This window comes from Pelmatolapia mariae, linkage group LG10_11 (assembly GCF_036321145.2).
Source record: "Pelmatolapia mariae isolate MD_Pm_ZW linkage group LG10_11, Pm_UMD_F_2, whole genome shotgun sequence".
Taxonomy (NCBI): Eukaryota; Metazoa; Chordata; class Actinopteri; order Cichliformes; family Cichlidae; genus Pelmatolapia; species Pelmatolapia mariae.
Window position 1 is genome coordinate 10,048,431 of NC_086236.1, and position 27,246 is coordinate 10,075,676.

General features: G+C 41.3%; 3 non-coding genes across 3 annotated transcripts; all 3 read left to right on the forward strand.

Annotated features, from left to right (window-relative positions):
* The first annotated feature begins 7,175 nt into the window (after positions 1-7,175).
* On the forward strand, positions 7,176-7,248 carry trnav-uac (transfer RNA valine (anticodon UAC)). The gene has a single exon. It is a non-coding gene; the product is annotated as a tRNA-Val (tRNA).
* Positions 7,249-7,923: 675 nt separating this feature from the next.
* Positions 7,924-7,996, forward strand: trnav-uac (transfer RNA valine (anticodon UAC)). The gene has a single exon. It is a non-coding gene; the product is annotated as a tRNA-Val (tRNA).
* Positions 7,997-8,389: 393 nt separating this feature from the next.
* Positions 8,390-8,462, forward strand: trnav-uac (transfer RNA valine (anticodon UAC)). The gene has a single exon. It is a non-coding gene; the product is annotated as a tRNA-Val (tRNA).
* Positions 8,463-27,246: the final 18,784 nt, after the last annotated feature.

Below are 27,246 nucleotides of genomic sequence, written 5' to 3' on the forward strand. Positions count from 1 at the left end.
TTTCTTGGGTCGTTTTATGTTTTTTAGTACCAGCTGAGCATCATTTAAACACCACAACCTACAACCTACTAGAGCACCTTTCAGATGTGGTGGAGCAGGAGTTCCAAGTTATGGATGTGCAGCCAACAAATCTGCAGCAACTGTGTGATGCTGGACCAAAATCTCTTATGAATATTAAAACTTGTTGAATCTATGCCATTAGAAATTAGGACAACTCTGAAGGGAAAAGAAGGTCTTATGGCATACTAGCAACGTGTGTCTAATATAGTAGTCAGTGAGAATAAGTCCAATATTTACTGGTCTCCACCACCTTCTTAATAAAAACTAAATGCTAGTTTCAGACTTTGTGTGTCTGCTGGTTGGTGCTTGGTGAGTTATCAAAAGTACAGCTTTAGTAGTTATTTCTCTGAAAACAAACCACAAAAACTAGTGCTAGATATGAGTGCAATGAGCTGGAACTATAAATACGGTATACACGTAATTAAGATACACTGTTAAGAATCAAACCGATGGTTCTGCACATTTTTCAACCCTATGAGTTCTTATCTGTGCCATGATATGGTTTCCCTTTGAACTTCTCTTCTTGTTTTTTTCATTTGATTGACTGTTAGACTTTCCCTTCACTGTTTTCCCCCTATTAAACGTATCATCTCTTATATAAAGGATTTGCAGTTCATCATGCATCAACCAGAGTGGGTGCTTCTCCTGCAGAGCACCACGAGGTTTTCGAGTTTCACTATACATGCAGATTAATAGTGATGAGTAATTTAGTGTGTTACAGATATTTATTTTCCCTGCCTTCACATGACTCAGCTGAAAGACTCTGTGGTTTCTGTTCTGCTAATAAAAGAGTTCACACAGTCATCGCAGTTTTTTCCAAACACGTCAGCTGAACCGAATGAGCTTCTTTAGGTTTAATGGGTTTCACCTGCTTTTAACTTCTTTCAGTATTGGCCTTGAAATCTGAAGCTCAAGGAACAGAACTTGAACCGGTATACAAGCTGGATAGATTTGTATGGGGAGTGATGCTCATAATTGACCTTTTCTTTCTTTTATTTAACGTATAAAATAACAGATATTCTTGTCCACGCTGACAGCATCTGAAACCCCAACCTGACTCCTTTACTTTTTGTTTCGATACTTTTGTACTTGTGCCAGTATTGGCCGATTAAACTTTGCCAGGCTTGCTTTTCACCTCGCTGGCAGTCGTACATCTAACTTTTGTTAGATGTCTGTATCAGGAGCATTTTGTCTGCCTATCTCCACTCTCTTCATTCTGTTTGGTGGATTTTTTTCTGCTCTCAACTGGGATCTGCAATCGAAGTTTCGGGATATGAGGCTCATGAAGTAATTGTTGAGAAATTGTGTGTTTACAATAAAACAAATGCCCTTCCTTTCCTTTTTTTCCTGCAGGGCTGAGCACAGGACTTTGTTCTTCCTGTACAGTAGAGGGAGGGATCTCTGTATTTCCCCCTCTTCCTCCCTCCTTTTTTTTGCTGACATTACTGCCTGCATACTCTGACAGCTGACGGGGTGGGCTGCAAAGGGAGGCTGTCCTCTGCCAATGCTGGGCCTCTGGGAAGATTGAAAATCAGTTTTTTTTAATACATACTTCAGTATCAAAGTCTGGGATGAAATTACTAAATACATACAATGTGGTGCAGAAGCATTTAGTCCCTTCCTCTTATTATTATAAGACAACATATTATTATTTTTGCATATTTGTTATATGTTTCAGATCCTCAACCAAACTTTAATAATAGATGGCCCACTCTTTTTTTGCAGAATTATTTTAATTCAGCAACACTGGAGGGTTTTCGAGCCTGATTAAGGTCATACCCAAGCATTACAATCTGATTTAAGTCCAGACTTTGACCAGGCCACTCCACTTGAAAACCATCATTTTGTTGTTGTTGTTTTTTTTTCTTTCAGTCATTCAGAGGTGGACTCAGTGGTGTGTTTTGGATCACTGTTCTGCTACATAACCCAAGTCAGCTTGAGCTTCAGAGCACAGTAATGGCCGGACATTCTCCTGGAGGATTTTCTGGTAGATCTGGTTGATCAATTACCGCAAGTCGTCCAGTTCCTGAATCAGCAAACTACCACCACCATGATTCACTGTTGTTATGATCGTTTTATGAAAGGTTGTGTTAGTTGTACACCAGATGTAATGGGACTTAACCCTTACTAAAAGTTCAGCTTTTAGTAAGGGCAGAATATTTTTCCAAAAGTCTTGAGGAACATCAAGATCTTTTTGGCAAATGTGAGATGAGCCTTTGTGTTCTTTTTGATAAGCAGTGGTTTTCTCCTTGAACTCTCCCATGGATGCCATCTCATCCTTGAATCATCAACTCTGACCTTAACTGAGGAAAGCAAGGCCTGCAGTACTTTAGATGTTGCTCTGGGGTCTTTTGTGACGTCCTGAATGAAACATTGGAGTAATTTTGGTAGGCTGGACACTTCTGGGAAGATTCAGCACTGTTCCAGGTTTTCTCCATTTGTGGATAATGGCTCTCACTGCGGTTCATTGGAATCCCGAAATTCTAGAACTGGCTTCGTAACCCTTCCCGGACTGATAGATGTCAGTGACTTTATTTCTCGACTGGTCTTAAGTTGTTGTGTTCCTCTTTGAACTCTTTTAGCGATCTTTAGTTTATCAGACAGGTTCTATTTAATTTTAAGTGATCAGGTCTGGCAGTAAACAGGCTGATCAAATCCCCCTTTACACGCATCAGACTGAAAGAGACTCTTCATAAGATTTTTCACAGACTGCATATCACTCCTGTTATTTTGCACAAGATAAATGCCTCTATTGTTTTTTTTAGTGCTTTTTGATTAGGGAACATATTTTCACATATTTCACAGACAATCTGTCTTCCTTTAGATTTGGAAAACTTGCTTCTAAAAGGGAAGAATTTTGCTGAATGGAAGTCCTCAGTAATAACACACAACTTGATGGCTGCTGACCTGCTTACCAGGGTACTGCTTACCCTGAAAAGATGTATGTATGGGGCACCTAACATTCCCCCTTTATTTTATTTTTTCATTGGAATCACATGTGCACTCAAAAGTAATTTTTCATTTTCAATAAATATGAATCAATAATTTTGAGTAGGGTTTACCTCGCACGCACATTGTGCTCCAAACTTTAGGTTGTATTTGATGATGTTTGTTGAGCTGTTTGAAACTTTTGAAATTACCTGCCAATCATGAATGTTATTCCATTTACACTGACTCATGTTTTGACATGCTAGCCAGAGCCCTCAGATGCTGAAGTCTGGCAACAACTTTATTGACATCAGCAGCATGAACACATCATGGTGATATCGAAAAAAAAAGGATACATTGAGGTTGTAAGAACCTGCGGGATGACATTATTTTATTATTTTATAAAACTTTTATATAAAAAAAGTTTTATATATAAAACATTTTAACAGATTTGATTACTCATTAACCGATGGTGCTGGAAAACTGTTCCAGTCCACTTTAACCCCTGGCTTTATCCATAGTCGGTGCATAAGAGATGGAAGGTGAAGGTAAACCATGAAATCTTCTTAATAGCCAGTAGGGGGTGACTTATTTAGATGCAAGTTAGATTGTATAGAAGTCTATGGGAAACATCCTTTTGCTACCTTATTTTATGACTTTTCTTGATGAGTTTATGGCCTCATTCTTGAGTTTCAAGTCTCATTAAATGTGACTGCATGATGAGTTTTTAGATTACTGTCAAGATTAGAGTCAAAAAGGATACATTGTTAGAGTAAGCTTGTCCTGTGAGAAGTTACAACAGGCAGCAGTGTTCTTGGTGTTTCAGTCAGACCCAGTGGCAGAGAGCCAGTTAGAAACACTGGGGCATCTGCCTGTGGCCTGCTTTGAACAGTCAAATTAAACTGATATCGCAGGTCAACAGCAGTGAGTTCTCAGAGTCCATGCACCAAACATCCATCAAGCATGGACTCTGAGCACAGTCTCACCACTGCATAGTCTCACTACGAGGCATTCTCAAGAGACACAAAGACGTGTGTATGCAGCCGTTATCTTGCAGGAAGTCATGCAATGTCTTCCTGCTTTTCTACCCATAACGTCTGGTGACCTGGACAATCAGGACAAAGGCTGTTACCACAGAGGCAGTTAAAGGGTGAAAAATAAGTCACAGCCTGGCACCGTTACAGTTGAGTTTACCATCTGTAAGTACGATTTTGGCAAAAAGTGACAAAAGACATAATAAACAAAGATACATTTTAGTTGCTTACTTTGGTTATGTCCATCTCATACGTACTCTATGGCTGGAGCAGAGAAACAGAAGCTCGGCATAGACCTGAGCAAACTGCAGTGTTAGCCTGTAACTGAAATGAGTTGGATTTGGCCCCGAGAACCTACCTAGTGAAAAATGGCAGCTTCCCAATAAAAGTCATAGAGATAAACATTAACATATGCCCATCACTTCTTTTAGACAAAAACGAACACCCAACATTTTCATATGGGATGCAATAAATAGTATTATAGATATCAGTTTACATAAAACATTATTATTATATTATAATTAAATACAATTTTATTTGTTTGATCAGTATTATAGATTAAATATTATAATAAAGTTTGGTTCTGCGAAAGCAAAATACAAAGAAATGAAGAGTGATTCAGGATTTTTGGACAGTACTCTACTAATGTTTTTAGAAAATAAAAAGTGGATGCTGTGATCTCAACAAGTACATTCATTAACCTGGAACAACATCTTTCCACAGACTCATACAACACAAATGTCATCCATGTCCAAGCCAATCAAATCTGTTACTAAAAGGTTTTTATACAAAATATTACAAAAATCAAAGACAGAAATCTCACAATCTTACTGACTGCTTCAACTTAAAAGTATAGGAGTGTATTCAATACTGAATAGAGTGTGTGTGTGTGTGTGTGTGCTTGCTATAAGAATTATTCATATTTTCCTAACAAGCATCACATTATCGTTTTTAATGATCACCTCAGAACAAATTTCTTTATGATCATTGAAACAAAACAAACAAAAAGTGTAAAGACTTCAGAAATCCACCAGGGGGCAGCAAAACAGCGCCCAGTGTTGACGGATCCAACACTCAGAGCTCACACAGTTTCACCAACGCAGAAAAGAGGTCTTAAGTGACTAAAGCGACTAAACAGTGTCAGATCCCGGATGAGATCACGACTATATGAGCTATTTTTACCTGTGCACAAAGTAAGGCCAAACCAACCAACCCAATCTCTGTTTAATGTTTGCTATATCTCTTTAGGTTTTGAACTATACAAATATGTTTTAACCCTTCCTGCCCTCTCTATATCAGTTACACACAAACCTTTATCCAAAATTTAATACTTAACACACAAAATTTATTTGCTTTAAAATTCCGTTTGTGCATTTAATTAACTGCGTGTTTCACAGTTAGCCCACAAAAGTATATTGTTATTTAATACCATTTATTCTGCCTGTGTTCAATCGCCACTAGAACATTTTCGTTATGGATACGTTTTATTCAAATGATTCCTTCAGTAGAACCAAAGTCGTTACTGACATACAGAGCACACAAGGGTACAGATATAAACAAGCATATCAGGAAAATCAGACTATGTCTCAACCTGTAATAATATTTTATCATTAAAAAACCAATTTTTATGACAGGATTCAGATGCCCCCCCTTTATAAAGGAGAGAAACAAATTACATAACATTAGATTCCTGTAAAACACACACACACACACACACACACACACACACACACACACACACACACACACACACACACACACACACACACACACAGAGCAAAGCCTCTTGATTTTAAATATGAGATTTTAGTGAACTGACTGAGCGAGAGAGAGAGATCCGGAGGCCCACGACTGTCTCCCTCCCGGAACTGTGTGTGTGTGTTTCTTCCTGTTGTTTCAGATTCCACTTCACTCCCCCACTGCTGCCAATCCATGACCTCTGACCCCAGCTGAACCCAGCTGTCAGCTGTCCTGGCCTGCATGGGACTATCTATCTCATGGATCTAATAAGAAGGTTAGATGTGGCTCCGCCACTCGGCCTGGCTGCTAATTTGTCCCAGGGGCCAAGGAAAACGGCTGAGGGCAGGTCACTGACAGAAATCAGATCTCTGTTTCTTTTAGACAAGTGCTCACAGAAACATACGATCCTCTTGCCACATTAACGTGCAGCAGAGTGTAATAAAAGGTTACACCAATCAGCACCTGCTTAAGATCACTTAGGCCTCCTTTGTCCAGCCATAGCAGCTCTGAAGGTGTAATGCGGGGCTGTACCATCCTTTAATAGACCGTCCACAGCCCAGATGTCTGTGATAGGATGTGTTTTCCTGATAAAAGAGGCCACCTGTTTCAATGTAAGGGTGTATGTGACCTACACCAACACAAGGTGTGAACATGAAAAAAATCTCCTGTTCAAGACTTAAAAAAAATCATATTATGGAGCACTGATATCAAAATAATACCATGATCCAAAGTTTCCCGTAGTGCATCCTGCTGCCATAACCTAACATCACACTTGAGCGTTAATCATGAGACCAGGCCACCTTCATCTGTCACATGCTCACTGTAGAAATTTTCCAGGTCATTCATTTAGTGGCAGGATATGTTGTGGTTCCACAGTGTTTGTGGGTATCACGTCTGCTTTATATGTGAAAATTATTTACTGTCTGATTATATGTTAAGACATATATGTTTGATGAAGTTTCCAAACCCACTCGTCTAAAGTGCAAGTTGGTGCTAAAGCCCAGCACTGTGTCTACACAAAGACGTGAGGTTGTCCTTGTGCAGGCAGATGTTCCCACAGTCTTCTAAAGACCTGAAAACATTCTACAATCGCAGTCATTTCCCCCTAGTGGCTGTTAAAGAGAATGCAGACTTACAAACTAGGTCACTGTTTCAGTTAAAGGTATACTGTTTTCTCCTCTGGTGCTTATATATTGCCACCTCTGCTTCCTTGCTTCCAGACTAACTAGCCTGACGTGTTTGACTGGCTTTGTGTGATCTGTATAGTTGAAAATAAGATAACCTCCACCATAGAGAGTATAAAAGATAAAGCTATGAGGATGCTGCGCACTGTTGGTAAAGTCCGATTTTGAAGCCTTGAATGCAGTGGTATGGCAGTGGTATGTAACGCAGTATGACCTGCTTAGCATGTGTGGTTCCATAGTGTAGTGGTCATCACGTCTGCTTTACACGCAGAAGGTCCTGGGTTCAATCCCCAGTGGAACCAGTGTTTTAGACAATACCAAATTTCAGTATGGTGTATCTTTGACCTAGTACCATTGACAATCTGTTCCCTGTACATGTTCTCAAGTCTAAAATATTGGTTTGTTCTAAACATTAGTAACACCAGCTTTGTGTCCAAAACTACACACAAATGGACCCCCATCTATTTAGGCTTTAGGACTTTAGGACTCTATTTAGGCATCCAGTCTTTGTTTACTTCATTGGTGGATATGTATATTGGATGGAAAGGATTGTTCCTCTCCACACAGTCTTGTGACCCAAACTTTTTTCATTTACAGTTTGGTTGCTATTACAGAAAATGAAGGTTTGGTCATTCTCCATTTGGAGGATATGCTGCATTCTTCTGTTTTTGTTCCGTAGCGTAATGGGCATCACTTGACCCAAGAAATGGCTGTTTTGTGCTTACACATTAATTAAAAAACAAGGACCCCAAGTGTTATTCAATACGACCACACCACCTTTAAATTATGTGTATTGAGCCATGTACACATTTTTAAGGCCATTCATTCAGTGATTCATTCACCTGTAGTGGCTCCATAGTGTAGTGGCTCCATAGTGTAGTGGCTCCATAGTGTAGTGGCTCCATAGTGTAGTGGCTCCATAGTGTAGTGGCTCCATAGTGTAGTGGCTCCATAGTGTAGTGGCTCCATAGTGTAGTGGCTCCATAGTGTAGTGGTCATCACGTCTGCTTTACACGCAGAAGGTCCTGGGTTCAATCCCCAGTGGAACCAGACCTTTCTCCAGTGCCTCTTTGTTTCATTAAATCAAATAGGAATTTGTGTGTCTTGGTGATGATTTTTGTGAAGAACTCTTTCTCATTAGTCATTGAAATGACAGGCCAGTTGGTGGCATATAGTGTGTTGACACAAAAGTACCAGTTGGTTCTAAAGATCAGTCTATGGAGTACTAGCTTTGTGTCCAGTATGAGCAAAAACTACACAGAAATAGAGTCCATCTGTTTAGACTTTAGGACTGCTGGTTCTCATTCAGATTTTGTTTATGTCATTGATGTATATGCACACTGGAGGGAAAGGATAGATTTCTTCTCTGCGAACTTCTATAGGATGCAAAGTTCCCAAAGGGTTTGGCATTCTCGTTTTGGAGGGAAGGCCTATACCCATGGTGGTTCTATAGTGCAGTGGGTATTACATCTGCTTTACGCGCAGAAGGTCCTGGGTTCAATCCCCAGTGGAACCAGACCTTTCTCCAGTGCCTCTTTGAGGAAAGCCAATTAGGCTGAAGTGCTATTCAACTTCTGTTAAGTTTAGGTGTTGTGCATTCAAGTTTGAAGTATTCAAACTGTTGCTTCATTCCTTGGGGGACGGGGCTATGGCTCCTCACACCCTCTAGCACAGAGGCCCCCTAGGTGGGCCGCAGAGCCATCCGGGGGGGCGCGGCATGGGGAAAAAAAAAAGAACGCTTCGACACTGCTAGCATAATGGACAGATTTTTGACGGGGTTCCCACAGAAACGCAAAGCAGGAGACGAAGTATATGTTTCCAAGCCAAAGACTAGAAAATATGATGACGCATATCTTCCCTTTTGCTTCACCTGCACAAGTGCCAAGGTAGGTCTCCCCTGCAGAATTGGTTTTCCCTGCTGGGCTCTCCAGATCATGGACAAACAGTATCCCACATTCTTGTAATGACTAACTATTCCTGATATTTTGGGGATGTTACTTCTTTATACAGTAAAGTTACAGTGGGATACAAATAATATCAGGCTGATCCTGCCACAATTTGTCCCCCCGGTTCAAATCACAGACAAACAGTATCCCACAGTTGTTAATGTTGTTAATTGATAGCAATGTTGAATATTATTACACAGGAAAAAAAAAACAACTGCACATAAAATAGTTACACCGTGACGCCTCTGCCTTTCTAAATGGGGGGACAGTAACTATGTAAAGTAAATAACTATGTAATGTAAAAAACTGCAGATAGTCAGATTAACAGTAACATTTTGTCTCTATCTGCCATTCTGCAATTCATCTCATGTAAATAATAACGTGGGGCACAGCGTGACGTGAAAAAAGGCACACACCTTTGACGTTGCGTGACGAACTCTGTATTCCTCCTCCACACATAAACGCAAAAATGGAGTTTTAAAAAATCTCAGTTTTCGGTGATTCGAAACGCTGTTTACGTGTGGACGAAAGGCCCAAACGCATAGAAACAGCTGCGTATTCAAAAATACCCGTGTAGGTGTAGATGTAGCGTAAAAGAGTTAGTAGCGTCTTTTATTAGGCCTACTACCTGTAATTTATTGCAGTTTACTTTCATTTGTGTTTACTGAATGTTTGACGTGTGAAACAAACCGCAACACAGGTGTACACACGGGTGTTCACAGACACAAACTACACTTTTCTTGGCTGCTACCTTAAAGCACATTGTGCGCTGTCGATCTTGCGTGCTGCACAATAACATTCAACATTTAGTATCTACTGTTATTTACTGTTAGCTAGATTATTGCGATGGTGTTGCTCTCGTTTTTGCTTGTTTTCTCTTCTGTTTTTTTGTCTCTCAACAGGTGATCCAGGTGATTTTTTTAAGTGCCTTTTCTCACTGTCCCTCTTCCCCTTTCTTTGTCTTTCTCTCCTTCTCTTTTTTCTTTCTTTCTCCCTTTCCTATCCCCCAGTCATGTCTGTCCCGTCTGTACCAACTGAAAATGAAATAAAACCCCCCCCCAACATAATAATAATAAAGGTCAATCAAATGGACCAATATGATCCATGATGATCCACTTGGTAAGGTAAATCCGTTGGGCATCTTTCTTAGCCTTCAGACAATAATTCTGATGGCTAAAGAACCAAACGGGACAGGCCAAAAAAAAAAGAAAAAAAGAAGTATTCAAACTTCAAACCACCTTTTTCGCTTATGCTACCTTTTATACATTTTTTATATAGTATAATTTTAGTAGAGGTTGGCGGATCAATCCAAATGTCGATAGTATCGATACCAACACTAGTATTGTCATTGGATCGATACTAGTACGTTCTAGTTCTGGCAAACTGTCAGGCGTCTCAGGAGGGGAAAGCGGTGCTCTACCTGCACTGTGTATAGTGCTGGTGGAGCGCTGCTGACTTCGACTGAGAAAATTGTCGTGTGGTGGAAGGAATACTTCGAGGACCTCCTTAATCCCACTGACACATCTTCCGAGGAGGAAGCAGAGTCTGGGGATGAGGGGGATGACCCGCCAATTTCTGGGGGTGAGGTCACTGAGGCAGTTAAACAACTCCTTGGTGGCAGAGCCCCTGTTGTGGATGAGGTCCGCCCCAAGTTCCTGAAGGCTCTGGACGTTGTAGGGCTGTCCTGGCTAACATGCCTCTACAATGTTGCATGGAGATCAGGGGCAGTACCCCTGGACTGGCAGACCGGGGTGGTGGTCCCCATTTTTAAGAAGGAGGACCGGAGGGTGTGTTCCAACTACAGGGGGATCACACTCCTCAGCCTCCCTGGGAAAGTCTATGCCAGGGTGCTGGAAAGGAGAGTTCGTCCGCTAGTCGAAACTCAGATACAGGAGGAACAATGCGGTTTTCGTCCTGGTCGCGGAACACTGGACCAGCTCTTTATCCTCTCAAGGATACTTGAGGGCGCATGGGAGTTTGCCCAACCAGTCTACATGTGTTTTGTGGAGAAGGCATTCGACCGTGTCCCTCGGGGGGTCCTGTGGGAGGTGCTACGGGAGTATGGGGTGTCTGGCCCATTGCTACGGGCCATTCAATCCCTGTACAACCGTTGCAAGAGCTTGGTTCGCACTGCCGGCAATAAGTCGGACTCGTTCCCGGTGGGTGATGGGCTCCGCCAGGGCTGCCCTTTGTCACCAATTCTGTTTATAATTTTTATGGACAGGATTTCCAGGCACAGCCAAGTGGCGGAGGGCTTTCACTTAGGTGGCCTCAGAATCTCATCTCTGCTTTTCGCAGATGATGTGGTTCTGTTGGCTTCATCGGGTGATGGCTTCCAGTTTGCACTGGAACGGTTCGCAGCCGAGTGTGAAGCAGCGGGAATGAGGATCAGCACCTCCAAATCTGAGGCCATGGTTCTCAGCCGGAAAAGGGTGGAGTGCCCACTCCAGGTCGGGGATGAGTTCCTGCCCCAAGTGGAGGAGTTCAAGTATCTCGGGGTCTTGTTCGCGAGTGATGGGAGAAGGGAGCTGGAGACCGACAGACGGATTGGTGCTGTGGCCGCAGTGATGCGGATGCTGCACCGGTGAAGAGAGAGCTGAGCGTAAAAGCGAAGCTCTCAATCTCCCCCCCGACCCGGCCCCGAATAAAGTGGAAGAAGATGGATGGATGGATACTAGTACGATTGGATTGATACTTTGCTTTTATCCTTTAAGTTCAGTATGTAGCCTGCCAAACTGTTAATTATTTCTTTGGAAAAAATAAACCTCAAACATGTACTATGAAAAATGTCCGGTATGCTTTAGAGACAGAACATTTTACATTCCAGGTCTCCAAAAACCCAGTTTGAAAACACATCAAAAGCTAACTAATTGCTGTGGGAAGTAACAATCACAGTGATATAGTGGTGATTAAAATGTGTTCAGAATTTGAAAATTGAGAATTCATCTCATAAGTCATGGCACACTACTCTTCCCAATTAGCTGCCTGAATAACTTAAAATTATTGGTACTGATATCGGCAATACTGGCCCAATATTTACTTGCTATTGGATCGATACCAAAATTTGTAGTGTGACACAGCATTACTGTGAATGAGGGAAAGTGTGAATGTTGAATGTTTTTGTTGAAATGTCCAGGCAACTATAAATATGTTAAACGACAAGATATACAGTAGCTTGCAAAAGTATTCGGCCCCCTTGAACTTTCCCACATTTTGTCACATTACAGCCACAAACATGAATCAATTTTATTGGAATTCCACGTGAAAGACCAATACAAAGTGGTGTACACGTGAGAAGTGGAACGAAAATCATACATGATTCCAAACATTTTTTACAAATAAATAACTGCAAAGTGGGGTGTGCGTAATTATTCAGCCCCCTTTGGTCTGAGTGCAGTCAGTTGCCCATAGACATTGCCTGATGAGTGCTAATGACTAAATAGAGTGCACCTGTGTGTAATCTAATGTCAGTACAAATACAGCTGCTCTGTGACGGCCTCAGAGGTTGTCTAAGAGAATATTGGGAGCAACAACACCATGAGTCCAAAGAACACACCAGACAGGTCAGGGATAAAGTTAATGAGAAATTTAAAGCAGGCTTAGGCTACAAAAAGATTTCCCAAGCCTTGAACATCCCACGGAGCACTGTTCAAGCGATCATTCAGAAATGGAACGAGTATGGCACAACTGTAAACCTACCAAGACAAGGCCGTCCACCTAAACTCACAGGCCGAACAAGGAGAGCGCTGATCAGAAATGCAGCCAAGAGGCCCATGGTGACTCTGGACGAGCTGCAGAGATCTACAGCTCAGGTGGGGGAATCTGTCCATAGGACAACTATTAGTCGTGCACTGCACAAAGTTGGCCTTTATGGAAGAGTGGCAAGCAGAAAGCCATTGTTAACAGAAACCATAAGAAGTCCCGTTTGCAGTTTGCCACAAGCCATGTGGGGGACACAGCAAACATGTGGAAGAAGGTGCTCTGGTCAGATGAGACCAAAATGGAACTTTTTGGCCAAAATGCAAAACGCTATGTGTGGCGGAAAAATAACACTGCCCATCACTCTGAACACACCATCCCCACTGTCAAATATGGTGGTGGCAGCATCATGCTCTGGGGGTGCTTCTCTTCAGCAGGGACAGGGAAGCTGGTCAGAGTTGATGGGAAGATGGATGGAGCCAAATACAGGGCAATCTTAGAAGAAAACCTCTTGAAGTCTGCAAAAGACTTGAGACTGGGGCGGAGGTTCACCTTCCAGCAGGACAACGACCCTAAACATAAAGCCAGGGCAACAATGGAATGGTTTAAAACAAAACATATCCATGTGTTAGAATGGCCCAGTCAAAGTCCAGATCTAAATCCAATCGAGAATCTGTGGTAAGATCTGAAAACTGCTGTTCACAAACGCTGTCCAGCTTATCTGACTGAGATGGAGCTGTTTTGCAAAGAAGAATGGGCAAAGATTTCAGTCTCTAGATGTGCAAAGCTGGTAGAGACATAACCTAAAAGACTGGCAGCTGTAACTGCAGCAAAAGGTGGTTCTACAAAGTATTGACTCAGGGGGCTGAATAATTACGCACACCCCACTTTTCAGTTATTTATTTGTAAAAAATGTTTGGAATCATGTATGAACACACTGTATGTGTTCAAATAGCGTCAATTAACAAACAACTTCAGGTTTTTATTACTATATGATGATTCTTCATAATTAAACAATAAGAACAAGTAGTCTGATGTCCTGTAATCATTACGAAGTTATAATTTGAAATAACATATTAAGATTTTGTACAAAGTATTGGTATCGAATCAGTATCGTCGATACCACCCTGAATTTTACTTGGTTTTGGGTCGGAAAGGAAATCACTGGTATTGGATATCACTAAATTTTAGCACCGATCTGACAGTGAATGGCTCCAGTTACTCATCTAGTCTGAGGAAGCACTGGTTTAAGTGTTTGTGTATTTATTGATTTCTTTTAAGATTTCTTTAAATCTTTACAAATATTTTATATTATTTTATTAAGGTTTATATGTTGTGTTTTTTTTTTTTTTTGTTTTGTTTTTTAACAATGGAAGTAAAGTCTGTCAATAAAGACTGAGTAATTGATCGTTTTTAGGTCATTCAGTGGTTGGTTTCCTGTGTTCTCTGGTGGATCTGTAGTGTAGTGGCAATTACGTCTGCTTTACACCCAGAATGTCCTGCATTCATTCCCCAGTGAACCACTATGTGCTTCAATTCTTGGAGTTTTAGTATTTGCCAAAGATGACCAACAATCTTTGGTGGACTTCACTTGAACTCTTTAATCAGAATCACTTGAAACAATTGACTCAGCCCACCAACTAAGTACGAAAATGTTGGCAGCTGGCCTTTTCCCCCACATAGACTTTTATAGGACACAAAGTTAGCAGTTGGTGCGCCCACGTCCAGATGCCTTCCTAACCGCTCCACACAGACTGTCTTCTTATTTATTTATTTATTTATTTATTAATTAACACATTTCACTGTGTGTTGTACTTGTATGACTATGCATGTGACAAATAAAGAATCTTGAATCTTGAAGGTCTTTCAGCAACCATAGCCATCGCCCCCTGGTGACCATTAAAAGATTGCTTTTAAAACTCAGTGAGCACTAATTAAAACAGTGTCTGTAACATGTTTGATGATGACCCCAGATGAAAGCCACAAGCTAATATGTGTTAATTAAATAACAAAAGCCATTCTCTATACTACATACTGCATGTAACTACATCCTCACAGTTGCCAATTTTTCCCTGAAAAAAAAAAGAGCAGAAACTGTCCTTTGAGGTTTATTTCGATGTTTTCGTAATTTCTTTTCTCCCATTGTTTTTATTGTCTCCCAAGCATTTAACGCCTGTTGCAAGCACCAATTAATAGGTAGACAAAACAAATTATTACACTTTCAAAATGATAAATTATCTGCACAACTTATATGTGAACATCCCAAACAGCAACACACATTGAGGACAAACTGAGGACACCACACCAGAGGAAGCATTTCTTTTTAAAGAATGAAAACTGTCAGAAAGCTCAGCACCTGGAGTTGAGTCAGTGCTGACCAACAGCCCCAGATGCTGAATCATCTTTTCACAACAGATATGGACACCAGCCCAGAAGGGTCACCCTTCAAGTCCATCACAGGCTCTCCGTCAGCAAGGGAACCATATGGAGTTTTTCTCCTGCTGCACATGTTGACAGAGTCGAGGTACAAACTGAGGCTGTCGATCGTTCCAACACCTCCCCACGGACTCACAAACACGCACAGCTGATGGATGAACTGCAGTGACCAGATGAGCCGTACACCAGAAAACATTAGTGGACTCTTGTTTCCTGGTGTCCTAAAATGAAATTCTGAAGAGACAGCTTATGTTTTCAGTACTCTTAAATATTATAATTAGATGTTTTAACTTTATATAGCTTGGATTTACATGCATTAAAAGTCCGCTATCGATATCAACAGCACATACACACAAAATTAGTGGCTCAGGAAATTGAGCAGAGCGACTCCTGATGGGTCAATAAAATGATCTATGCACAGTATAAAAGGACTATGAAAAGATTAAAACAGGAATAAACCAGCCCAGAAATGATGCTACATAAATGCATTTTAGAAACAACAGAGCATTTTCTATATGAATCGAAGATATACTGTATACAATATATCTAGGTATGTTTCTTATAATCTTATTTATGTTATTTATGTTACACTTTGGGAAGGCTAACCAAATAAACACATTAAATAAACTCAGCTAATAGTTTATTAAGTACCACTTAAGTGCTTGTTGGTGCAAATATCTAGTCAGCCAATCCTATAGAAGCAACACAGGGGATTTAAGCACGTAGACACGATGAGGAAAACCTGCTGAAGTTCAAACTGAGCAACAGAATGGGGGGAAAAAAGGGGATTTAGGTAACTTTTAATGTGGCACGGTTGTTGGGGAAATTTCAGCAGTATTTCATAAACTGCTGAAATACTAGGACTTTCCCCCCCACACACAATCATCTCGAGGAGTTATTATATAGAAGGGTCTAAAAATATTCCGTGAACTGCAGTACCTAACGAAGTGTCTTGTGAGTGTCCGCTGCATGTGCTTTTGGGAATGTTTTGTGGTTGTAGCGGCAGCTGTTCTCCACAAAGGGGAGGCAACAGCATCTCTTTCAGAAGAACAAACGGCGTGTTTTTTTTCTTAAACTTATTTGTGCTCTTTATGATGTGAAAAACACGGCACTGTCATTCCAGTCACCTCGCTATTTTGGAAAATTCAGGCCAAATATTGTCTGAAAAATATGAGGAGAAAGTCACTTCAAAACAAAAAACAGGAAAAGCCATGAGCTAATGCTGCCAAATCCCGACTCACTGGGATGTTTTGAAATCTTACACTAAATATCCTCTCTACTCTCATCAAAACTCATTACCTCTCCTCATATACATAATCCTCATTAATCCTACTTGTACTCATGAACAACGTGTGAAAAAAAAAGGAAAAAAAAACTCTTTGAAATGAGAGTCCGCTTCATTCCAGCTTTGGTGCCTCCAGACAAAAATATCTCAGGAGACCATTAAAAAATGTCAAATTCAATTATGCCTTTCTCTCTTTTGGGACACCACACACACACACACACACTCCCACACACACACTTATGTAAAAACTGAATGAAAAGTAGAGGAAGTCCTGAGGGCTTTGAAAGCATGATTGGGAGAAAGCCCTTGTGCTGGTTAGAATAGAAAAGGTGAATAACAGCTCCTGGTAGCCGGCAGCCAGCACAAAGTGGAGTGGAGAGCTTCATTCTCCTTGCCAGAGAGGGAGACCCCTCACGGGGGGTGGGTGAGGGCCCAGAGGGCCCTCAGCAGACCGGGACCTATGCTTAATGAGAAATTCCTGGGGATTTAGAGGGGCGCAGAGGTCTTCATTTTCTCACTGCGCCCACCGTCCCCCGGTAGCCGGGTGGCGAGGTTTCTCTTTCAGCCCTGAAACGTCCCCAGAGGAAGGGAGAATCCCCCCATTCAACACAAGCAGGGCCTGCCTGCCTGCCTGCCTGCTGGATTATGTATATGAGATGTGGGTTGCAAGATCACAACCTGCCACCTCCTGCACACTGCAAAAAATGTCAAGTCATTTAAAAGCTGCACCTGCCCCCATAAGCAGCATCCCGTCTCCGCTAATTAAGATGCTGTATTCACAGTAATGATTGTGAGGCAGGAACAGCAGCGGATGAAATGTCCACACACAATAAGTCTAGAAAAAAAAAAACACAAGGCATGAGCTAACATTTACATTTAATCCTCCAGGCCAAGATAGTTATTTCAAAGCATGCAAGTTTTTCGAAATGATACATTTTTCCAGGTACAGGTTTGGGATGGTGATTTAAAACATTGAAAATCATCCTATACTGAAGAAGTGATACAGGTGCTGATTGAGTTTAGACACTTTGACAATGATGTCACTTTTCAGCCTCAACGCAGGAGTGGGGGAGGCGGCATACAGTCTTCCATATGGCAGTAGTTTTATAATAAAACCACTGAATACAATTTTAATTACAGTAACCAAACTGAAAAATTCAATATCCCACAGGAAGAACAGTGAAACTCATAGACACACTGTATTGTTTCAAGAAAACAATGTTTTACACCTGAGGCACAGCTTCATGACAAACAGTGTAGCCATTGTGTTGCAGTAGTCTCACAAGTTTGCAGATAGCTTGCAAAAGGAGCGCTTCTTAAATCTCTAATGATCCTGGGAAAGGTGTAGCTCTGCGGAAGCATTATGACCTTGTTGTGACAGCAGACAAAACTCCCTCCACAGCTCAGCATAGTGAAGCTTTGTTTGGGAATAAATCTGTGTGGACTGTTTTCAAGTTCTTTATTAATTAGCAGAAAATGAAACCAAAGCAGAAATGTCTCCAAAAAGGACACAGTCCCCCCGGACTCCAATGGTAAAATACCCAGCGTAGTTACTGACAGGTGCAAAAAATCATTTTGCTCTATGTAGGTAAGTATCCCAATTACTGTATAACCCACCCATGTAAACTGTATTAACTAGTGGGAAGTATCACAGTGGATAAACTGCAGCAAACACAGTGAAAACAACAGAGTTATCTTGATGTTATATGTTTCCATGTGCAATAAATGTCCACTCAGAAGAGGCAAAAAATAAAGATCATATAAAGAAATTACATTAATTTGATTTTTTTTAAACAGAACTTCAAACCATTCGTTTTTGTGTACATCCCCGGGACAGCACGTGTGGTGCAGTGTGGGGATTGTTCAGCAGCATTAGAACCAGGCCCCGGATGGGTCAGGAGATAAATCTTCCTTGTGTTGTTGCTTTTTGTCAACATTCTTCTAGCAACAAAATTTTTTAAATTTAGTTTAGTTCTAGTTGATTAAAAGAAAATATTAAAAAAATTCTGGGAACTTGCACAACTTTCACTTTCAATTTGTGATTAGAACTCAACTGAAGATTGATCAACTTTGAGATATTTGTTTAGTACTGGAGTACATGTGCTGCACTTTGTTTGTTTTGTACTGGTGAAGTAGCAAGCATAAAACTTTGTGTTTAAGGTTGGTAAATTTGGCTTTACCAGGTGAGTTCAGTCAGATCAGGTTGTGACAGGATTCCCAGAAGCATGGTTGTATTAGATCTGAGCAACCCTCTTCTCCATACATAGGGGATGATAGCTCTACCGTAGACAGAGGAGAGAATGAACTCCTGATTTTCCCAACCAGCACTATAGACATTTCGACAAACACAGGCATTGCTAAATAAACCCCAAATCAAATTAAACCTGTTCAAACGTGCTGCTCTGACCAGAGAAAATGAACCCCATTGGCTGCAGAATGCTAAAAGTAGTTAAAACCACTCACCACCACTTTTTATTGAAATGAACAGTTTAAAGCTGTGAATGCTGAAGAGCTTATCAAGTGTACATTATTTTCCTTCCAGTCCACTTTGCTCAGGCTGTAGGGGAGTGGAGGCTGATCTCGTCTACGCGGGAGTTAATTCTCCAAGTGTCTAATTAAAAGAATGAGCGGGGCGTTGAGAGGCCGCTGGGAAGCAGCTGCCCCTGTCGGAGACTCCCAGCACCAGGCCTTTGGACCCACTCTGGCCCCGGGACCCCGGCTGGGACGCTCTTACAGCTGGCCCCTCGGCTGAGCTTCAGAGGCAGAGAGCCCGCGTACTGGACATTGTGTTGGGAGAACCCTTGCTGAGGTCCGACTCAACTGAAGACACAAACAAACCCCAGTCGGCCGCTTGACGGCTTCACAGGTACAGAGACGGCGTCCTCTCACCAGGTCTCTTCAGGAAGCCGTATTCATGATAAAGCATTAGGGGAGCAGCAGCCTCCCCATTCAGGACTGCATTCACATCCCTGGCATCTCACTGACAATCACATCCACGGCTACTCACTGCGTTTTAACCTCAACTGACCTCTGGTTTGGTGGACTAGTGGAATATATGACAATCTGCTTCATAATTTGGCGATGGTGAAAGCAAGCAGTGGAAATATAATCCATGTAAGATTCTCTCAGATAAGTCTGAGGGCTGTTCAGGAACATTAACAGAACCACGACATCCCAACTGTGAAGTTTAAGGCAATTTGTTATTGAGGCAACCAAAGTGAGTAGCTTACTGTGGTATTGTGACATAAACTAAGTATAAGGTAATCCTTTTGAGTCATTACAAATATTTATTTGTCTGAATCCAAATGTGGGCAAATTAAAGGGTAATGAGGGGTTTGGGTAAGTAGGTAACTTGATACATTTATCAAAAAGCTGCTATTAAAGTTTCCTTTAAACAAAAAAAAAATTCCTTTCCATTACTCTTTATTATTTAGGGGAAAAAAAACTTGCTTAAATCCCATTTTGTGACATTTTAATTTTCTTTAAGACATTGTGCATCTGTTACTTAATTACTTTGGTGTAGTAGGAATGGCCACGGGGAAAGTCTTGATCAGTAGGAAAATCTATAAAACCTAAATTTTGTGCCCTTCCTCACATTTTCCAAAGCCAACTAGTGGGCTATGTTTTTGCTATGCTGATTCTGGTCCCCGGGCCTTATGTTTGACACCCCTGCTCTAACAACTATGCGCAGTAGTTCTGCACACAGTACAGGCTTCCAGTGAGGCATTATTAACGTCTCACTTGATCATTTTTGTGTCCCCGGAACAAAGTGTTCTACTAAGTGTTATAACAACTGTTAATATTAAAGACTGTGGCTCAAATACATTACTTTCAAACATGCAATAATATTGGAATAAGACAAAAATACATAATCTGAGTGGATTTTTTCTTTTAGAACCTTGCAAAATGACAATGCTGATCTATAAAGCATTAACAAGTGATTTAGAGATGTTTAATGATAAGCCATCAGCTCCCTAATAACTGCTTAATGTGGCACCTGTAAGACACACACAGCCTGCTTGGCTTTGAGTCGGATTGCGTCAGTGTGCTTTCAGAGCCAAACAACCCTCCTTTTTAAAACTCAAAACACAGCCAGGGGCTTTGGCAAAAAAAATGATCCCCACTCTGCCTCTCAGCATGAGCTGGGACTCTCAGTGGGCAGAGTAGCTTGGGATCATTTTGCCTCCTCTAGTGAAAAAAAAACCCCCAAACAAAACTGAGCCCCTATTTAAGGACAGAAATTGATCAATTTATTATACCAGTGTTTGGATGAAACCTATAAGAGCCTTAAGATTTAGACAACAAATGCATCATTAGACCACATTGAACAACAACGTCTATTTTTCTGTGTTTTTTTTAAATATCAGATTTATTCATATGTAAATGAAATTTATGGCTGGGTCTACAAAATAATGTGCACATTCACATCAAAATGTATGCACATATTGGTAACTTGTTAAGTTTTAAAAAAGGTACCGTCTATCAGAATAGTTTGCAACTTCAATAATAGCATTAACGATACAAAATATGGTTGGTACTGGGTTTTGTCTGAGTAGCTTTTAGTATGAAACTTTGAACAAAAGTTTCATACTAAAAACTATTTATCCAAATATCAAAAGTATCAATACCAATGCTGGTATCGGTATTAGATCGATACTAGTGGGATGAGATCGATACTTTGATACTATCCTCTAAGTTCAGTATGTAGCTGGCTGGCTAATTTTATTTTGAAAATAAAGAGATTGATAACATCAGAAGCTGTACATTTACATTCCAGGTGCATCTTTCCTCAAGGCCCAAATTAAGCACAAATACGAGGGGAAAAAAAGGGAAAACAGCCTCGGTTCTTCCCTCTGGCTAAAAATTAAACATCCGTGAGCTGGTTGTTCACTCACTATTTAGCCCAAGTGTAAATAAGTCGTCTTTGCGGGAGAAATGTACGGCTAATTGGTTTGTTAAGACGAGAGTGGGTTTGAGGGGAGAGACAGGGGGAGAAATTTCCCCTTTCTTTCATTTCAGACAGGTTAAATGTGCAGTTAGGCCTGGACAATGGAGCCGTCCTTTCACATGCAAAGATGAGGTATATGGAGCGAGCCAGTTTTTGTGGCCGGTATATTGAAAGGCACCAAAGCGGAACGGTATCCCCTCCCCTCCAAGTCTCCCACTTTTCCTCTTTTCTTCACTCCCTCCCCTCCCTGCATGCTTCCTTTGCTCAAGCCTCACCTTGCATCCACTGCTCAGCCTGGTGTCCTGAGCAATCACGTGTACTTCAGTCAATCCTGCATCTCAGTGTTTAGCAAGAACCACAAGGCAGTGGGTGGATGTGCAGTAGGTGAGACATTCATGCCCAGCAGGTAGGAAATACCTGTGCTCTCATTACCATACATTAATTCTCTAAAGATAGAGGAGATTTAAAGCAATTTAGAGAAAACCTGAAGACGTTAGCATTCAATATAGTTACTGAGCTGGCCAACAGGGGGCGACTCCTCTGTCACCAAATGAAGCCTTTATTGAAATGCATGAGAAAACAATCCTACCTTGATTTATGTTGATTTATGTTTCAATTATCTTCTGTTGCATGCATATCCATTTTATTGTGCCAGCAGCTAAACAAGTGTACCTTCTTTTGTAGTACACACCACGTTATGGTATTGTTTGATCTGTGATTTTGGTCCGTTGCTAGGTGGTTGCTCGGCAGCATGCATGATGAAAGTTTTATGGACCGAAATGAGATGTTATTTTCAAGATATTAAAATTATATGATGCTTTAATAATGTGTTATCGGTAGATAGATGTTAGAAGGGGGTCATTTTAGCATGTTAGTAGATGGTTGCTAGGCAACATGATATAGCTAATTTATATGAGATAGATAAGAACCTTTAAGGGGCCTAAGATGTACCAGTTTGCAAATTTTGGTAGCTCAACTCTTGATTGTATAGTTTGCTGAGATTTTGTGTATTATAAGTAATTTTCTTCTGCATCCTGCACTTTGATTCAACACTTGATCCCTGAAATTAAGATATTTTAAAGAATTTGAGCACATTTTGGCGCTGAAATAAATGGTTAATTTCTGATATAAACTGCTAATTTTTGATATTTACTATTAATGGTTGTTGTTTCACTGTCACTAATGATTAAGACGAGTGGAGCCGCTCTATCCTAACTTTAATGAGCAAAGCAGATGGAAGACAGTTTGCAAGAAAACCAGGGAGAAAAGCAAAGATTGGGGGCAGTAGTGGAGGGTATATGGGTGGTGTAGGGGGTTGGTTAAACAAAGACAGAGGCCATGAAATGGTGCTTGTGAAAGCCTCGCGCTGGTCGGCTCATTGAGTTGTCAATCTGCCCGGCAGGTCCCCCTGTATGATGAGACCTGTCAGTGAGCCTCAGAGAGCGAGCAGGAGGGGTAGGGATGACCTAATGCTAAATCACCTCCCTCCCCTTTCTCCTCTCAGAGGGTTGAGTGACACCCCCACCGGCCCATAATGCAACCCCCGTGGCGCGGTGGAGACGTACAAGGCCGGTCAGGGCTGGACACTGGATCACTGGATGATGGCGAGGACAAAGCACTGGAAGACAGTCAAGAGAGACATGTGGCTCATTCAAAGTTGATTAGCAACTAATAACGTCTGCTGAACAAGCGGTTTGCAAGATTTAACACACCCGAATATAAAGCAGAAATAAACTTGTTTACAGCTCGGTCTGTGCAGCTCACAGCTCCTTTCATGAGAAGTGTACGGAGGTATAATTTATATAACTTGGCCATAAAATGATTGGCACCACGAAGGGAGACTGTGAGTTTCAGGCTAATCAGAATCTCTTTGTTTGTGGTGTTGGTGCCTTGTGGAAAATCTTTTGGCAATTTTGGGGTTAATCTAACTAATAGTTTGCCTAATAGGTTCTGCTGAGTGTTGTTGTATTTTAGATTACGTTACACTAATCAGCAGGTATCTGTGTCTGAGCCTTCAGGCTCCAAAATAAATGACTTTAACTTAATCTCAATGGGGAGGCGTTGTGCAGTCTGGCTCATAGTTCAGTGAAAATCACCAGGAGAATGAATATGAAGACAAAAGGGAAGGCCTGCATCTCCTGGAATTCCCTTCCTTGACTTAATGGTCAGTTTTTCAGACAGCGAGGGGGCAGGTGGCGGCATAAACAGATTCACCCATTGGCCTTTAGTTCTCTGTCACCTCCTCCAACCTGTCACACCATCTCTTTGTCTCCATCTCCCCGAGTTCAGCTCCGCGCCAGACGCATTGTCCTCTTTGACGACTTGACGTCTCTGTCTGTCACAGGGATGCAAATACAAAGGCACGCACACATAATAACATACAGCGGTCGCAGCCTGGCATCCTGACAGATTCTTTTAAAGGTTATGTGTCAATCTGCTCTGACAGCCATGATAAAGTCTTGCAGATTCAGGCCCACTCAGGAAACAAGAAGGAATCCAATGTCAAATAAATGTTGTGAGATGACATCGTGTTACGCAAATGCCAGGAGCTGAGCCGATTTGTATTTATTTAATGTCCACCCCACATGGGTTTTAATGACACACAGAACAAATATAACTTATTACTTCATTATTTAACTTACTGTTTGCCCAGGCTGCCTCCTCCTGACAAAGCAGGCAGCAGAAGTTCCTGACTGCTTCAGTTTTCTTCATCATACGGGCTAAACTTCATCATGCAACGCAACTTTTATTTAGTTATTGTGTTAACTTACAAAAGTTGACTAGATTGGAGTAGATAAAACATTTTCAGTCAAAGTGAAAGCTTGAAAAAAGTCTAAAAATATTGTTTTGTCTTTTGTCTGTAGATTAAAACTGTGGCATTAATGGAAGGTCAGCAGACACTGTGATTATTAGACATTTTATTATCAGCTCAGACTGACTCCGATAACATAAAGTATATTTTACCCATACCTGTTTTGTCTCTTTTTTCAATAGGACTCTGATTTAATGTATATATGTTTGTCCAGCCTGTGCCTGGTTACATGTAAATGTCATAATTTGTATAACATGTAAAATTCAGTCATTTGAGATTCAAAGCTAGCTAAAGAGAAGGGCTAGAAAGAAAGAGGGGGAGGTTCATTTGCATGAGGAAGGATACAGTTTGCACTGTAAAAGGAAAAGTCAACAGCAATCAGGTGACTTCCACAGACTCTACTATGGACAGATTTCTTTATATTTCAATTCCAGCAGCGGATATCCTAAACTCCTCTCTCATGATTGAATTCTTCAAGTCCAAAACTTTCAGTTTTCACTTCTCAGATCTGACTTTACAGTTGCTTTTTAAAGAAGTGGCTGACAGGACACCACGAATAACCGCTCGGGTGAAGCTTTGTGTTGAATCAGGATCCTGTGGCTTGTGTTTATGAGCTGTGTTCAGCCTCTGTTAGACGTACAGTATAAAACAACAGCCCACACACAGACCTGCATGCAAAAACACCACCTGTTTTCTGTTAGATATATATTTTAGGAGCTGAATTTAAGTTTTACTTGGCTTTTAAAAACCTGTTTTAAAGTGCCACTGTGGAGCAGCCATAAAAAAACCTTATTCTCAGTTGTATTTATGCCATGTATGAGGAAAAATGTCCATATTGAGGCCAAATAAGCTCTAACTCAAACCCACAATAGTCCGTTTACATAAATAGATTTATCCATTGGTGCACAATAGCACAAACCATGTATCACCATCACCTGTCATATACACATATACTTAATTAGGCATTGAAAAAAAGAAATGTCACCTGGTGGTTGAATGCTGTCACTGAATGTAGAATATTGATCCCATTAATAAGAGCAAGTCATCAAGATTTTCAGTGGCTTAAAGTAACTTTAGCTACCTGCTAGCTGTGTAACAGTATGTGTAGGATTGGGTTGGTGCATTTATTTGCCAAACTGATCCATCCATCCATCTTCTTCCATTTATTTGGGGCTTGCTCTGCAGTCTAAGCAGGGAAGCCCAGACTTGCCTTCTTTCGATTCACCTCCTTCACCTCATCTATGGGAACACTGAGTTGTTCCCAGGCCAGATGAGAGATATATCCTCTCCAGCGTGTCCTGGGTCTACCCTGGGACCTCCTCCTGAAAGGACATGCCCGGATCGGCTCACCTAGAAGGCATAGATGCCCGAACCACCTCAACGGGCTCCCTTTGATGTGGTGGAGTAGCAGCTCTGAGCACCTCTTAAACGACAGAGGCCAGAGCCGCACTTCAGAGAAAGCTCATGTCTACCGTGTACTATTTTTCAGGTCCTAATTAATGGTTTCTCCTAAATAAAGGCATGACTTCACCTTCTTGGGAGTCTATATAAGCTGGTTGCCTTGTGAGATGGCGCTCTCTCTTATCCTGGAAGGCTGGTGCTCAAGTTGATTTTCATTCACTTTGGTTCAGTTGTGCCATAGCTATCCTTAGGTTAGCACCTAGTTTTCTTTTGTTCACTTTTTCTCAGATTATGGCTAATAAATCGGCTTTGAGATTAGAGCTAGTTAGCCATTCTTCATATTTGTATCCGAGTTTTGGTTTCAGATGACACAGCTTGTGAAACTAGAGTATTTCTACTGCTTTGGCAGGCCACTGGTTGGCAAAGGTCTTAGCAACTGGTCCACATTTTGTTTAATACAAAAACAAATAATTAGTGACTGGGAACTTTTAAATGCATGTTGTTCAGGAACACACACATTTCCAGTGACAGGTTGTTGACGTCTAGACATCATAAGTGACAACAGCTTGTGTCAGACCGTGTGGAACGACTTTGTTTTATTATTGAAAAAACTTCTTGTTACTGGAGTTAAAAATGGAGAGTCTATATTTTCAGACTGTCGGAGGTGGGCGGTTTGTCCCGGCTGGGCTTGGCACGGCTCAGGAGGCCCTCTGAGGCTGGCCTTGTTTGTTTGGACTGCAGACAGTAATGTGGCGAGCGGCAGCCCAGGAGACTGACGAGGAATGTGGCTGAAGGTCTCATCTGGCCTCATCAAAAGACGACCGCGAGCCTCTCTGTTGTCTCCTCCGTCAAAAAAACGCACACCATCAACACTGAGATTACTGCTGGACATGCCAGACCTCACAGCACCGTGCTGTTTGAAGTCCACTAACTGGAGAAAGGAGAGTTTTTAATAAGTTCCTTTTCTCACAGCATAATCCACTTTTCTGCCACTAATCTCTGTGTTCAGTGTTTTCTCATCATTTAATGATATTTAAGATGAGCTTTTAATCTGTGTAAGATCCTTAATAGTCTTACTCTAGTTTTAATTGTGTTCTGGACCGGATATGGGAAATGATAAACCTGCTCATGCAAATCTCCTCAGAGGTTATATATCTGTCATTGTTGCACAGATGTGCAAACATTAGTAGCATTTGACTCTCAATTTAGACCATCTTTATTATTTTTTAGTATACTCAGTGATTACTTAATTAAAACACACCTGTTACGTGGCGAAATTCACTACAATGACTCTGCCACAACTTCTGCATTCACCTGCTTTTGTCATTGTCATAAAATTGGATGACACAGCAGTGATTGGGCACATTTACAGAGATGATGGTGCAGCTTCCAGCCTTAAAGGACGAACCCCCCACACCCATGCCACAGCCTGCAAACAGAGCCTTTCAGATGCCGACCTCCAGGGTCGGCATCTGAAAGGTAATAGTAATCATAATTACTATTTCTATCGTTACAACGCCGTTACCGTTACTAACAAGAAAATGCGATGCTGTCGCGTTACTATTTTTCAACAACCAGACGGTTGAAGCTATCTTCAGCTTACCGCATCAGCTGCACGGAAGTAGCTGTAAGTAATCTGGGCGCTACAGCTTTAAGCAGCTCCGCGCGCTCCCGCGGACGGCAATCACTGTCACTCAGTTACTTTTTTGAAGAAGTAGCTAGTAACTATAATTAATTACTTTTTCAAAGTAACTTCCCCAACACTGATGTTCA